Raw genomic sequence first — 12,177 nt, 5'->3', positions numbered from 1 at the left:
GTATAAACAATTAAGTGTAATGTGTATTGGTGAATCTAGAGATATCTAAGGATGCAAGTGGCACCATGCATTGAGGTGGTTTGGTACAAAAACCAAGAGATATACAGGTGACTGATGATATCTGAAAATAAATGGAGTTAGTAAAAGATGTGACCAAGCATGTGAAAGTGAAAGTAATAGGTAAAAATGAAGAGTGGAGAAATGCTCCAATGAAATATCTGCATATACTATTATGTGAGATTGATAATGAAAACATACTTGTGAAGAGAAGAAAAGAAAAAGGGGACGAAAAACCTCTATACAAGAAGAGAAGGAAAAAGACACTATTACAGGACAAGATACATATCCTGATAGTACTATGGTAGTAAGTACAAGGAAAAACTAATCAATCCAAAAGAACTAAAAATAAAATGATTAAGAACACTTAACACATATACAACATCCCAAAAGCCAAAATAATAGTAGTAGACATAAAAAAATGTATATTAAATGGATATTTTGGGATGAAAGAATAAATAACTCATATGTTATGGCTCTTCTAATGGAAACACATATCTTGAAAGGTGAATAGAAAAATTGAATATCATATAAATATATTTTTACATAGCAAAAAAAGTAAAAAAAGTTAATGAGTAAAATATGTAAAGAAACTGTGATCCTGAGTCAAGCTGACCAAATCATACAATGGAAGATACAATAATGTCTCAACCAAATAAAATGCTAAAACAAGTTCTGTGTTAGGAAAAGAGAGAAACTGAAGTTATAATCAATACGACTAGCGTTTAGAGATGTCATTACATTGCAGAAAGGCAAAAGTGAGTGGGACATATAAAGAAATATAATAAATAATACTTAAGTGGAATAAAAATAAAACCAGTTACAGTGTTCTCCCCAGAAATTTTTCCAGCCTGGTGGGGAGGGGCAGGATGGGGTAATTTGGTGGTGGGAAAAATTAAATGTGCACTATTTTTATTAGTTAATTGTTATTAATTACTACTGTATTTTCCAATGCTCAATATGACTTTCTTTTTTAAGGTTTGACACTTAGGCAGTGTTCCAGTATCATTTAAGCCACCCTTGAAAAAAGCAATGCAGATCCTCTTATTCCAAATAACTACTGACCAGTATCAAACCTTCCATTTCTTTCAAAACTACTGTACTTGAGAGAGTGGTATTGAACCAACTTCAAACTCCATGTTGAATCAGTTAATGCTTTGCACCCCCAGCAATCTGGTTTTTAAAACATAGCACAGAGACAGTAGTTCCTGCCTTAGGGCTCCTTTTACAAAGCTGTGATAGCAATTCTGCCACAGCAAATGCACTGAAGCCCATAGGAATTGAATGGACTTTGATGCATTTGCCATGGGAGAATTGCTACTGTGGCTTTGTAAAATGGGTCCTTACTGAATGAACTCCATAGTTACCTAGACAAGTGTTTCTCAACTTCTTCAAGCCAAGTACCCCCTAAGTCTAAGAAATACCAACCGAGTACCCCAGCCCAAGCTCCGTCCCTGACCCCAACCCCATTATAATAGTACTTACTAATTGTAATGAAATTTCTTCCATTCATTTTTTATGTACACACAATTTACTCTTATTAATTCATAATGGTAACCACAAATTTTAAACCCCCCCACAAAGCACACTGTATGCAGATAAAATGTTAATTATCATTTATATTTGTTTTATTTTTCAAAGAGGTCAAGGCAGATGACTTTAAATTATGCAATGTCACCTCAGTAGCAACTATAGAAAAATAGACAAATATAGTGCAAAATATAGCAAATATAAATTCTCAAAATGGATGCATTTTGATCACTAAATTGAAAATAAAATCATTTTTCCTACCTTTGTTGTCTGGTGATTTCATGAATCTCTGGTTGCACTTCCTTCTGATTGTGCATCCAATATTCTTTCTTTCTGCTTCCTGCACACTTCCTCTCCTCCGGACCTCATTCCATTCCCCAGCCTTCATGAGTCCAACTTTTCTTCCTCTCTCCTCCACCCCTCATTGATAACATGTCTCTCTCTCTCTCTCTCTGTTCTTCTCTCATTTCCTCCCTTGCTGCAAAGGGAGTGGGGAGAGATCCAGAGTGCATCTCTCCTAGTCCCTCTATTGCCACATCCAACATTTCTCCCTCCCTTCCCCCAACCAACATCTCTCTCTCCACGAGTTCAACTTTTTATTATCTGCCCTCTCTCCCTTCTCCCGAGTGTGACATTTCTCCTTCCCTCCCTATCCATCTCTCATTCTCCAAGAGTTCAACACTTTGTGCTTCCTGCACGCTTCCTCTCCTCCGGATCTCATTCCCTTCCCCAACCAAAATCTCTCTCTGTCCCTCCCTGAGTCCAACTTTTCTTCCTCTCTCCTCCACCCCTATTGGCAACATCTCCCTTTCTCTTCCTCCTCTGTTATAATTTTGCATCTCTCTGTTCTTCCTCAGGGTCTCCCCCCACCCCCACCTCTTGTCTCTTCTGTCTGCACCTCCCATAGTCTAGCACCTGCCTCATGTCATAGAAATGTGATGACAGATAAAGACCAAATGGTCCATCCAGTCTGCCCCTTTGTCCAGGCTTCAGTTTTTCTTCTGCTTACAACCCCAGCCCTTACAAACCCCCCTCCCCCATGTCCAGCATTTGTTCTCCTTTCTTCCAGGTCTTTCTCTGCCTCTCTCTGCTTCCTTCCTCCCTCCTTGGTCCAGAATCTTTCCACCTCTCTGCAGTCTTTCTCTCTCTTCCCTAAGTTCAACATCTGCCTCCCCCCCTTTGTTTCAGGTTTCTCCTTCTATCTTCCTTCTGCTAACATTTTGAATCCTCCCACCTTTGTTCCAGGTCTTTCTGTGTCTCTCACTCTCTTTGACAATGTAACATTATATCTCACTATGTCCTTGTTACAAGCCCCAGAATTGGACTAAGGTCATTCTCTCAATTCATATAAGCTAGGCACCTTCCTTAGCTAGTAACAGAAGATGAGACCAAGAAAAACAAACAAATTTTAATGTTGTGAGCCATTCAATCTCCACCCCCCCAAAAAAAAAAAGCAAAAGATAGAAATTTTCAAGAAAATATGCCACAAGCTTAGAAAATCCTAACTTATAGGATAACTGAAAATCAACTGGAGTTTATGGCACGGTATCAGGAATTAAACTGAATAAATAGGTCTTCATATTCTGTTTCAAATGAAAACATTACAAGATACAGTACTCATTCGGGGACCGGACTCTCCTGCCTGCGAATCCTGTCATCTCTTCTCTCCTCATCTAGCTACTCTAGACCTATCCCGCAAGGTAGCACATCAACTGAGCACAAGACAAAAGCACTCCAACAAAGCTGCGCCGACAATTCCTTCCTTCGGAAGGCCAAAACCGATCAGTTAAACTGCGCGCAGGACCGGACCTTGTGGCATTAGATACCTTGCAGTGGTGGATTGTTTTTGTCCCGGACCTGGTGGCGGAGGATACTGTTTTTGTCCTGGAATGATCCCACTACTTTCCTTCTCCAGCAGCCCTTCACCCATACCACAGTTTCTCTCCTGCTGAGAAGTCCCGCCTTGCTGGAAACAGGAACTGGCGTCAAAAGAGGGCGGGTCACCGGACAAGAAAAGCGGTATGGCGTGTCGTGGACGAGCAGCACTAAGGGTCAGTTGATTGACTGGCGCATGCCTGTGGCAACCTCCACCTGAAGCCAGCTGCTACTTGTAGCAGTCGCCAGCCACACCCAAGTGCAAAAAAATAGCAGATGACTTTTCATGTTGCTGCATCAGTCCGGGCAAAGATACAATGCCGAGATGACAGCCGGGCGCTCGCCTAAATTAGCCGGGCGGAGCACCCAGCTAAAACGCGCTAGGGAGAACACTGCCAGTATGAGATCAGATCATATATAAGCCGAATACAATGTTGTTAAAGCCGTACTAACGGGAACAAAGGGGCCGGAGGAATGAATGAAAATACCGATACGAGATGTGTGAAGAATATATAAAAGAATATAAAACCATCATGGAGCAAAAGGTAGTGCATAAACAGTGGGATAAGAATGTATATGGCATACATAAAAATATGTATTGACAGCCAGGCGCTCGCCTAAATTAGCCGGGCAGAGCACCCGGCTAAAACGCGCTAGGGAGAACACTGCCAGTATGAGATCAGATCATATATAAGCCGAATACAATGGTGTTAAAGCCGTACTAACGGGAACAAAGGGGCCGGAGGGATGAATGAAAAGCACAGTTACTTACCGTAACAGGTGTTATCCAGGGACAGCAGGCAGATATTCTCTACATGTGGGTGACATCATCCACGGAGCCCCGATGCGGACAGCTTTTCAAGCAAACTTGATTGAAGATTTCAAGTTTGCTAGTGCTGCACCACGCATGTGTGTACCTTCCTGATCCACTAGAGGGCGCATCCCCTCCTCATGGTCCTCAGTTCAGATAGCTAGCAAAGAAGCCAACCTTGGGGAGGTGGGAGGGTTGCGAGAATATCTGCCTGCTATCCCTGGATAACACCTGTTACGGTAAGTAACTGTGCTTTATCCCAGGACAAGCAGGCAGCATATTCTCTACATGTGGGTGACCTCCAAGCTAACCAAAAAGGGACGGAGGGAAAGTTGGCAATTATGAAAACAGAGCATGGAACCCCGCCCGGCCAAAATGGCCGTCGCACCGGGAAAACCGTCCAAACAGTAGTGAGAGGTGAAGGTATGAACCGAAGACCAAGTGGCAGCTCGCAGAGCACCTCAATATGCAAGGCTCTGAGGAAAACGACAGACGCCGCCAGCTCTCGGACATAATGTCCCATGACCTGAACGTGCAGCGAGAGACCAGCCCGAGCGTAGCAGAAGGAAAAACAAGCAGCCAACCAGTTGGATAAGGTGCGCTTGGAAACAGGGCGACCCCACGGACGAGGATCGAAAGAGATAAACAGTGGAGGAGCCGTCCGATGAGGCTCAGTAGGATGCAGGGAAAAGGCTAACGCCCTCATACAAACCAGAGTGTGAAGCACCCCTCGCCCGGGGGCGAGCGGGCTGCGGAAAAAAGACCGGAAGAACAATGGAATGAGTGAGATGAAAGTCCGAAATCACCTAGGCAAGAACTTGGGATGAGTACGCCGGACCACTGTGTCATGATGAAATACAGCAAAAGACGGGTCCGCAACCAGAGCTAGCAGCTCACAGACTCTACGAACAGACGTGAGACCAACCAGGAATACCACCCGCCAGGGGAAGTAGAGCCTCAGCAATGGGTTCAAACTGAGGTTTCACAAATGGCGCCATGACCACAATAAGATCCCAACCCACCGGAGGGGACTTGACGGAGGATGAACATTGAAGAGACCCATCATAAAGCGGGAAACCGTCGGATGGACGGAGAATAGCAGCCCATTAAGCGGTCAAAGAAGGCAGGAAACGCACAGAGGTGGACTCGAAGAGATATCGATTCGAGACCTGATTGAGACAAGTGGAACAGATAATCCAGCACTGAAGGCAAGGAGGCAGACAGCGGATCCATGTGGTGCTCAGCACACCACGCAGCAAGTCTGGGCCATTTCTGGGAATAGCATTGTCGAGTGGAGCTCTTCCGCGAGGCCTAGAGAACATTCCTACCGACTGAGAGAAACAGAAAGAGGGAAGCACGTGGTGAGGAACCAAGCTGATAAGTGTGGAGACTGCAGATTGGGATGTAACAGAAAACCTCAACACTGAGACAGCAGAGAAGGAAACATAGGTAGAAGCAGAGGCTCCTTGACACTGAGCAGGGAGAAGGGAGAACCACGGCTGCCGGGGCCACAGAGGAGCCATCAAGATCATGGTGGCACAGACTGACAGGAGGTGAACCAAAGACCGGAGAATCAGAGGAAAGGGAGGGAACGCATAGAGGAACCTGCCCGTCCAATCGAGAAGAAAGCATCCGCCTCGAGGCGAACCCGGGAGAACATCCGCGAGCATTATCGAGGCAACCAGTGAATGAGGGGCAAACAGAACAGAACCCCCTGTGGAGTTCCCCACCGAACAACTACCTGCCGCAGAGTCTGAGAATGGAGCAACCATTCATGCGGCCGAAAAGCGACCCAACGCGTCCACCAAACAACGTTGATCGCCCTGGAAATACACCACCCGAAGAAAGAGGTTGCGGCATAACGTCCCCTACCAATAACGAAGGGTTTCCCTGCAAAGCGACAGGGAACCTGTACCCCCTGGTTGGGTCACAGAATACATCGCCACCTGGACGTCTTTACGCACCAGGACCCTGCAATCCTGCGGCCCAGAGCGAAAATCCACCACGGCAGTGGAAATGGCCCGGCGCTCCAGCCGGCTGATGTGGCAGCGACGGTTCGCTCTCGACCAAAGACCCTGAGGCGGGCCTCTAAGCCTATGCAGAGGAGTCCATCGTCAGAATCTTCTGATACGACGAGGTGACCCCCCAATGAAGCGTTTCAAGGAGGGAGGCACCGCAATGTGCTGGGAAGCCAGATCCTGATCCTGCCACCACTAAGACTCTCGGGTCCAGTGGGGAACACGAAGAGGAAACCAGGCGAACAGCGGGACCTGAACCGTGAAGCCCATGGTCCCAAAGGGATCAACATCGGCTCAGCCGAGACCGAAGACCGCTGAAACACCAGCTGACTCAGGTGCAGACGGGAGGCCTGCCGAGGCAGCGCCGAAAAGACCGGAGGTGGACCGAGGACAGAGGGGCCACCTCCCGGCATAAATAAACAAGGGCCTCCCCCGAGGCCGAGACAAGAAGGAGCGCAAACAAACCGGGTTCAAGTCCGCCCCGACGGACTCCCGAGACTGGGGCGGACAGAAGCCGAACAGCTCCCGGACAAGACTCAGATGGGCAGATGGGAACGCCCAACCAACAGAGGCGAGGCTACCCCCCCCCCCCCCACGGTGCATAGACCCGAAGGAGACACCCCTCCTGAAGGGAGGGGAGGAATCCCCAGAAGGAGAGCAGTCCAAAGGCTATGCGAGAATAGTCCAAAGGACGGCCAGGAGCCGCCGAAGCCGGCAGCTGGACCATAACCCGGCGCTGCTGCAGCTATTACGGACGCTGCAAAAGAGGCCGAGATAACACAGGAAAGGTATCCGGAGGGCCCCGCCGGAGAAGGAGCCAAGGCAGAAGGGATTCATCTGCAGGCGTCCAGATAGGCGAAGGACCGGTCGCGTTCTGAGAGGCGGTTAGTGTCCGCCGCAAGAGAGGTTCAAGAAACGTAGTACTCATGCAAGTAAAATGGCGAGATGATCCTGGAGGTTCGGATCCCCATCCACACTCTGCGCCAAGCGAGACGACGCCTGGCGGGAGCAATAGAGCCCGAGCAGGGAGAGAGTCTCCTCCAGGAGACCAAACTCCATACTACAAGATTCCAGCACTTCCGCCCGGAATGCACCGAGAGAAAGCGGGGAACCCTCCCAAATAGGAGCCGGAGACGTCGAGGCCCAGAGTCCCCGTCTATAACGGGGCACAAAACCGCAGTCTACGCCGAGGTCCAAGCCTCAGCCAATGCTGAGGTATAAAGCCCCCCAGCGACATCGCGGCACCAAGCCACAGGTGACGTCGAGGCACCAGGCCATCGTCAACCAAGGGGCACAAAGCCCCAGACGACGTCCAGCCACAAAGCCCCGGTCGACCGCGAGGCACGAAGCCACGGTCAACAACGAGGCACAGAGCTCCAGCCGACGATGAGGCCCCCAGCCACAGTCGACGGGAAGGGACAAGCCTCAGGCGACGTCGAAGCACAAGCGTCAGGCGACGCGGAGTACACGGCCGCAGCCAATGTCGAAGGTACAAAGCATCCGCCAAGCCACAGTCGACGTCGAGGCAGAACATCGAAGCACAAAGCCTCAGACGACGTCGAGGCACAAAGCCGCAGTCTACATCGAGCACAAGGCCCCAGGCGGTGGCGAGATACCAAACCACAGTCGACATCGAGGCACCAAGTCCAAGGTGACGCCGAGGCAACAAGCCACAGTCGATGTCCAGGCACAAAGCCCCAGACGACGTCGAGGCACAAAGCCCCAAGCGACGTCGAGGCACAAAGCCCCAAGCGACGTCGAGGCGCGAAGCACCTAGTCGACGTCGAGGCACGAAGCCCCAGCCGACGGCGAGGCACAAAGTCCCAGCCGACGGCGAGGCACAAAGTCCCAGTCGACGGCGAGGCACAAAGTCCCAGTCGACGGCGAGGCACAAAGCCCCAGTCGATGGCGAGGCACCAAGCCTCAATTGACGGTGATGCACCAAGCCTCAGTCGACGTCGAGGCACATAGCCCCAGTCGACGTCGAGGCACAAAGCCCCAGCCGACGTCGAGGCACAAAGCCCCAGCCGACGTCGAGGCACAAAGCCCCAGCCGACGTCGAGGCACAAAGCCCCAGTCGACGTCGAGGCACAAAGCCCCAGTCGACGTCGAGGCACAAAGCCCCAGTCGACGTCGAGGCACAAAGCCTCCGGCGACGTCGAGGCACAAAGCCTCCGGCGACGGCGAGGCACAAAGCTGCAGTCGACGCCGAGGCACCAAGCCTCCGTCGACGCCGAGGCACCAAGCCCCCGTCGACGCCGAGGCACACGTCTCGGAGGACGGTGAGGCACAAAGCCCGAGTCGACGTCGAGGCACAAAGCCCGATAGACAGCGAGGCACAAAGCCACAGTTGAGGGCGAGGCACAAAGCCCCAGGCGCCGTCGAGGCACAACGCCCCAGGCGATGACGAGGCACCAAACTCCAGGCGACGGCAAGGCACAAAGCCCCCGTCGACCTTGAGGCACAAAGCCCCAGTTGAGAACGCCCCAGTCGATCCCAGGCGATGGCGAGGCACAAAGCCCCCGGCGACGTCGAGGCACAAAACCCCAGTCGACGTCGAGGCACGAAGCCCCAGGCGACGTCGAGGCACAAAGCCCCAGTCGACGTCGAGGCACAAAGCCTCCGGCGACGTCGAGGCACAAAGCCTCCGGCGACGGCGAGGCACAAAGCTGCAGTCGACGCCGAGGCACCAAGCCTCCGTCGACGCCGAGGCACCAAGCCCCCGTCGACGCCGAGGCACACGTCTCGGAGGACGGTGAGGCACAAAGCCCGAGTCGACGTCGAGGCACAAAGCCCGATAGACAGCGAGGCACAAAGCCACAGTTGAGGGCGAGGCACAAAGCCCCAGGCGCCGTCGAGGCCAACGCCCCAGGCGATGACGAGGCACCAAACTCCAGGCGACGGCAAGGCACAAAGCCCCCGTCGACCTTGAGGCACAAAGCCCCAGTTGAGAACGCCCCAGTCGATCCCAGGCGATGGCGAGGCACAAAGCCCCCGGCGACGTCGAGGCACAAAACCCCAGCCGACGACACGGCACGAAGCCTCAGGCGACGTCGAGGCACCAAGCCTCAGTCGACGTCGAGGCACCAAGCCTCAGTCGACGTCGAGGCACCAAGCCTCAGTCGACGTCGAGGCACAAAGCCTCAGTCAATGTCGAGGCACCAAGCCTCAGTCGACATCGAGGCACAAAGCCCCAGTCGAGGACGAGGACCACCGAAGTCGTTCAGAAGTCGGCACCGTACCAATGAAACTGGTAATGAAGGTGCAGCAGTGCACTCCATGAGGGCAACCTCAAGAAGAGTATTCCCATGAAAGGAGGCACGCTTCGAAGGTCTCCGAGAGGCAGGCCCGACTGCACGCGATGCCCGGAATGCCTGAGACTCAGCCGGCGGCGTTACCGAGGTAACACACCTAGAAAGAAATAAATACTTACCGGGGATCGATCCGATCGAAGGAAATTGGGTCCCGGCCATTCAGCTCATACGAGGTGAGCCCAGAGAGAGGCCAGGGAAAAAGAAACACATCTGCAGCCAAACGAGGTCTAGCAGCATGGCTGAAGCCCGAGAAGGGCCTGCCGGTGGAATCACAAGAAAAAATCCTTTTTTTTTAATTTTTTTTTTTTTTGAAACAAAGAAAATACACGATAATCAACAACGCACAGCGACTCCCTAACAAAATAAAGAAGCCGCGGTGCTAGAAAGGCACTTAGAAGAACGCAGAGAAGAGAGACAGGGCTTTCTGGCTCCGCGGAAAACTAAGAACTGAGGACCATGAGGAGGGGATGCGCCCTCTAGTGGATCAGGAAGGCACACACATGCGTGGTGCAGCACTAGCAAACTTGAAATCTTCAATCAAGTTTGCTTGAAAAGCTGTCCGCGTCGGGGCTCCGTGGATGACGTCACCCACATGTAGAGAATATGCTGCCTGCTTGTCCTGGGATAAAGACCAATACGAGATGTGTGAAGAATATATAAAAGAATATAAAACCATCATGGAGCAAAAGGTAGTGCATAAACAGTGGGATAAGAATGTATATGGCATACATAAAAATATGTATGTGGAGAGCACATAGCCAACCTTGAATAGGTAGTGATTAAATAAGGGCAAGCTTGCTCATACATGAATCTTACCCCGTGGGATTAAGCGCAAAGTACTAGAGCTTAAAAAATATTTCGTGTGAAAAAGGTCTAGTGTATTTTAAAAGACCTAGAAATATGCATAAAAATATCCACTGTCCTTTAGAAAACTCATGAAACTTAACTCCGAATAAGAACGCAAATTCAGAGCTACATTGGGCTAGAAAAGTACTATAAAACAAAAAGAACCTTACTGGGTCCGGAGGACATAAACACCAGAACCAGAAAACTGCAATATGAAGCCAAAACTAGCACCAAAAACCACAACAATAAAGCTTGGGAACCCACGGGGAGGAAAAAGAAACAGATGAACTTACCCGGTTCATGTAGGTTCACATAGAACGAGCTGCAAAAACTAAAAGCAATAAAATAGCACATTGAAATGGTGCCATTTTAAATCTATACGGAGGAGGCTCAATCCACCATGATTGGTTGGGTCAGACATGTGATAGAAGGGGAGGGGCTAAGAAATTGAAAAACGTATTGATAACTTAATGATGTAAGAAACCACACAAATAAATGATGTAAGAAATCACATGCAAAAATAAACTACCTCTTAAGGTATAAAGGAAGAACAGTGAGAATTAATTAATTCCACACAACACGACTCATTCTCTTCGATCCACAACTCAACGGTTGCTTATGGTTCCTTCCTTGAAAATTATTGGAACCAGACGTCATGATATATTCTCAGTAATGGCCCCTCTTTCCTGGAGTGCCCTGCCTTTATACATAAGAGAAGTTAAAGACCTCAAAATATTTAAAACCTATTTAAAAACTCATCTTTTTAAAGCTTCCTTTAATCTGTAAACAAATTCTTTCTTAATAATTTCATCCCAAACCTCATGTTTTTTCCCTACTTGGCTTTTCCTTTCTTCTCGTCTGAAGAACAACAATTTTGTAACTTTTTCCCTCTCTTTCTCCTTCCCATATGTACCTGAGTATGTCTGTTCTGTCAGTTTGTTTTTCCTCTCTTTTAAAACTGTATAACGTATATTTTATTGTTACTCGCTTAGGATGTAATAAGCGATTCATCAAATTTGATTAAACTTGAAACTTAGAATGACGTAAGAAATCACCACTTGAGGCCATGGCTATGAAAAGGCTTTCCTCTGTGCTAGTATGGCCTTAGACACATCTGGAAAAAGAGTAACCTTACAAAATATTCTTAAGGTAATACAAGAAAAAAGAAAAGATTATCTTCTTCCACCACCATCAGAATTTTTCCATTTGATTCCAGAAAGACTTAAAAAGTTCAGAGTAGGCAGATGAGTATACTGGTGAGTCTGTTGTCTGTCTTCCAAGCGCTCCTTTCCAGTTCCTTCTGGAGAGCTCACAAGGCATTAAGTATCTAGTACAAGGAAAAGTTGAATATTCTCCAAAGGAACCAAACTTTAGCTATAACATGAAATTGTCTTGACAAATACTTCTTTGGAACTTTGTACTTTTATAGTTCAAATGTTTTATTAAAGTTTATGAGGAAAGTAACAGAGGAAAACAGAAAAAGTACACTTTTTTAACAATATGTTCATGAGGGTAGCAAACATGTGTGGTACTTCCAACGATCAGCAAACACATGAAGATAGACATACAGTACTATGAAATCTAGATAACAGTGTTAATACATCTACAGATTAGACTTTAAATCAGGTTCAGTACAATATCTAATCAAAGGAGACCAGACCTTATTATAATTGCAAAGGGAAGTAGAGCGCTCTGCCAATGCTTTTTCATATTTGTTAATTAGACA

General features: G+C 48.7%; 1 protein-coding gene across 1 annotated transcript in view; it reads left to right on the top strand.

The window, feature by feature from the left end:
- Positions 1-12,177, top strand: part of NID2 (nidogen 2) — a 108,155-nt gene that overhangs the window by 84,398 nt on the left and 11,580 nt on the right. The window lies entirely within an intron of this gene.

Source organism: Geotrypetes seraphini, chromosome 7 (genome assembly GCF_902459505.1).
Source record: "Geotrypetes seraphini chromosome 7, aGeoSer1.1, whole genome shotgun sequence".
NCBI lineage: Eukaryota > Metazoa > Chordata > Amphibia > Gymnophiona > Dermophiidae > Geotrypetes > Geotrypetes seraphini.
The sequence above is the reverse complement of the archived record's forward strand: the minus strand, read 5'-3'. Positions and strand labels throughout refer to the sequence as shown.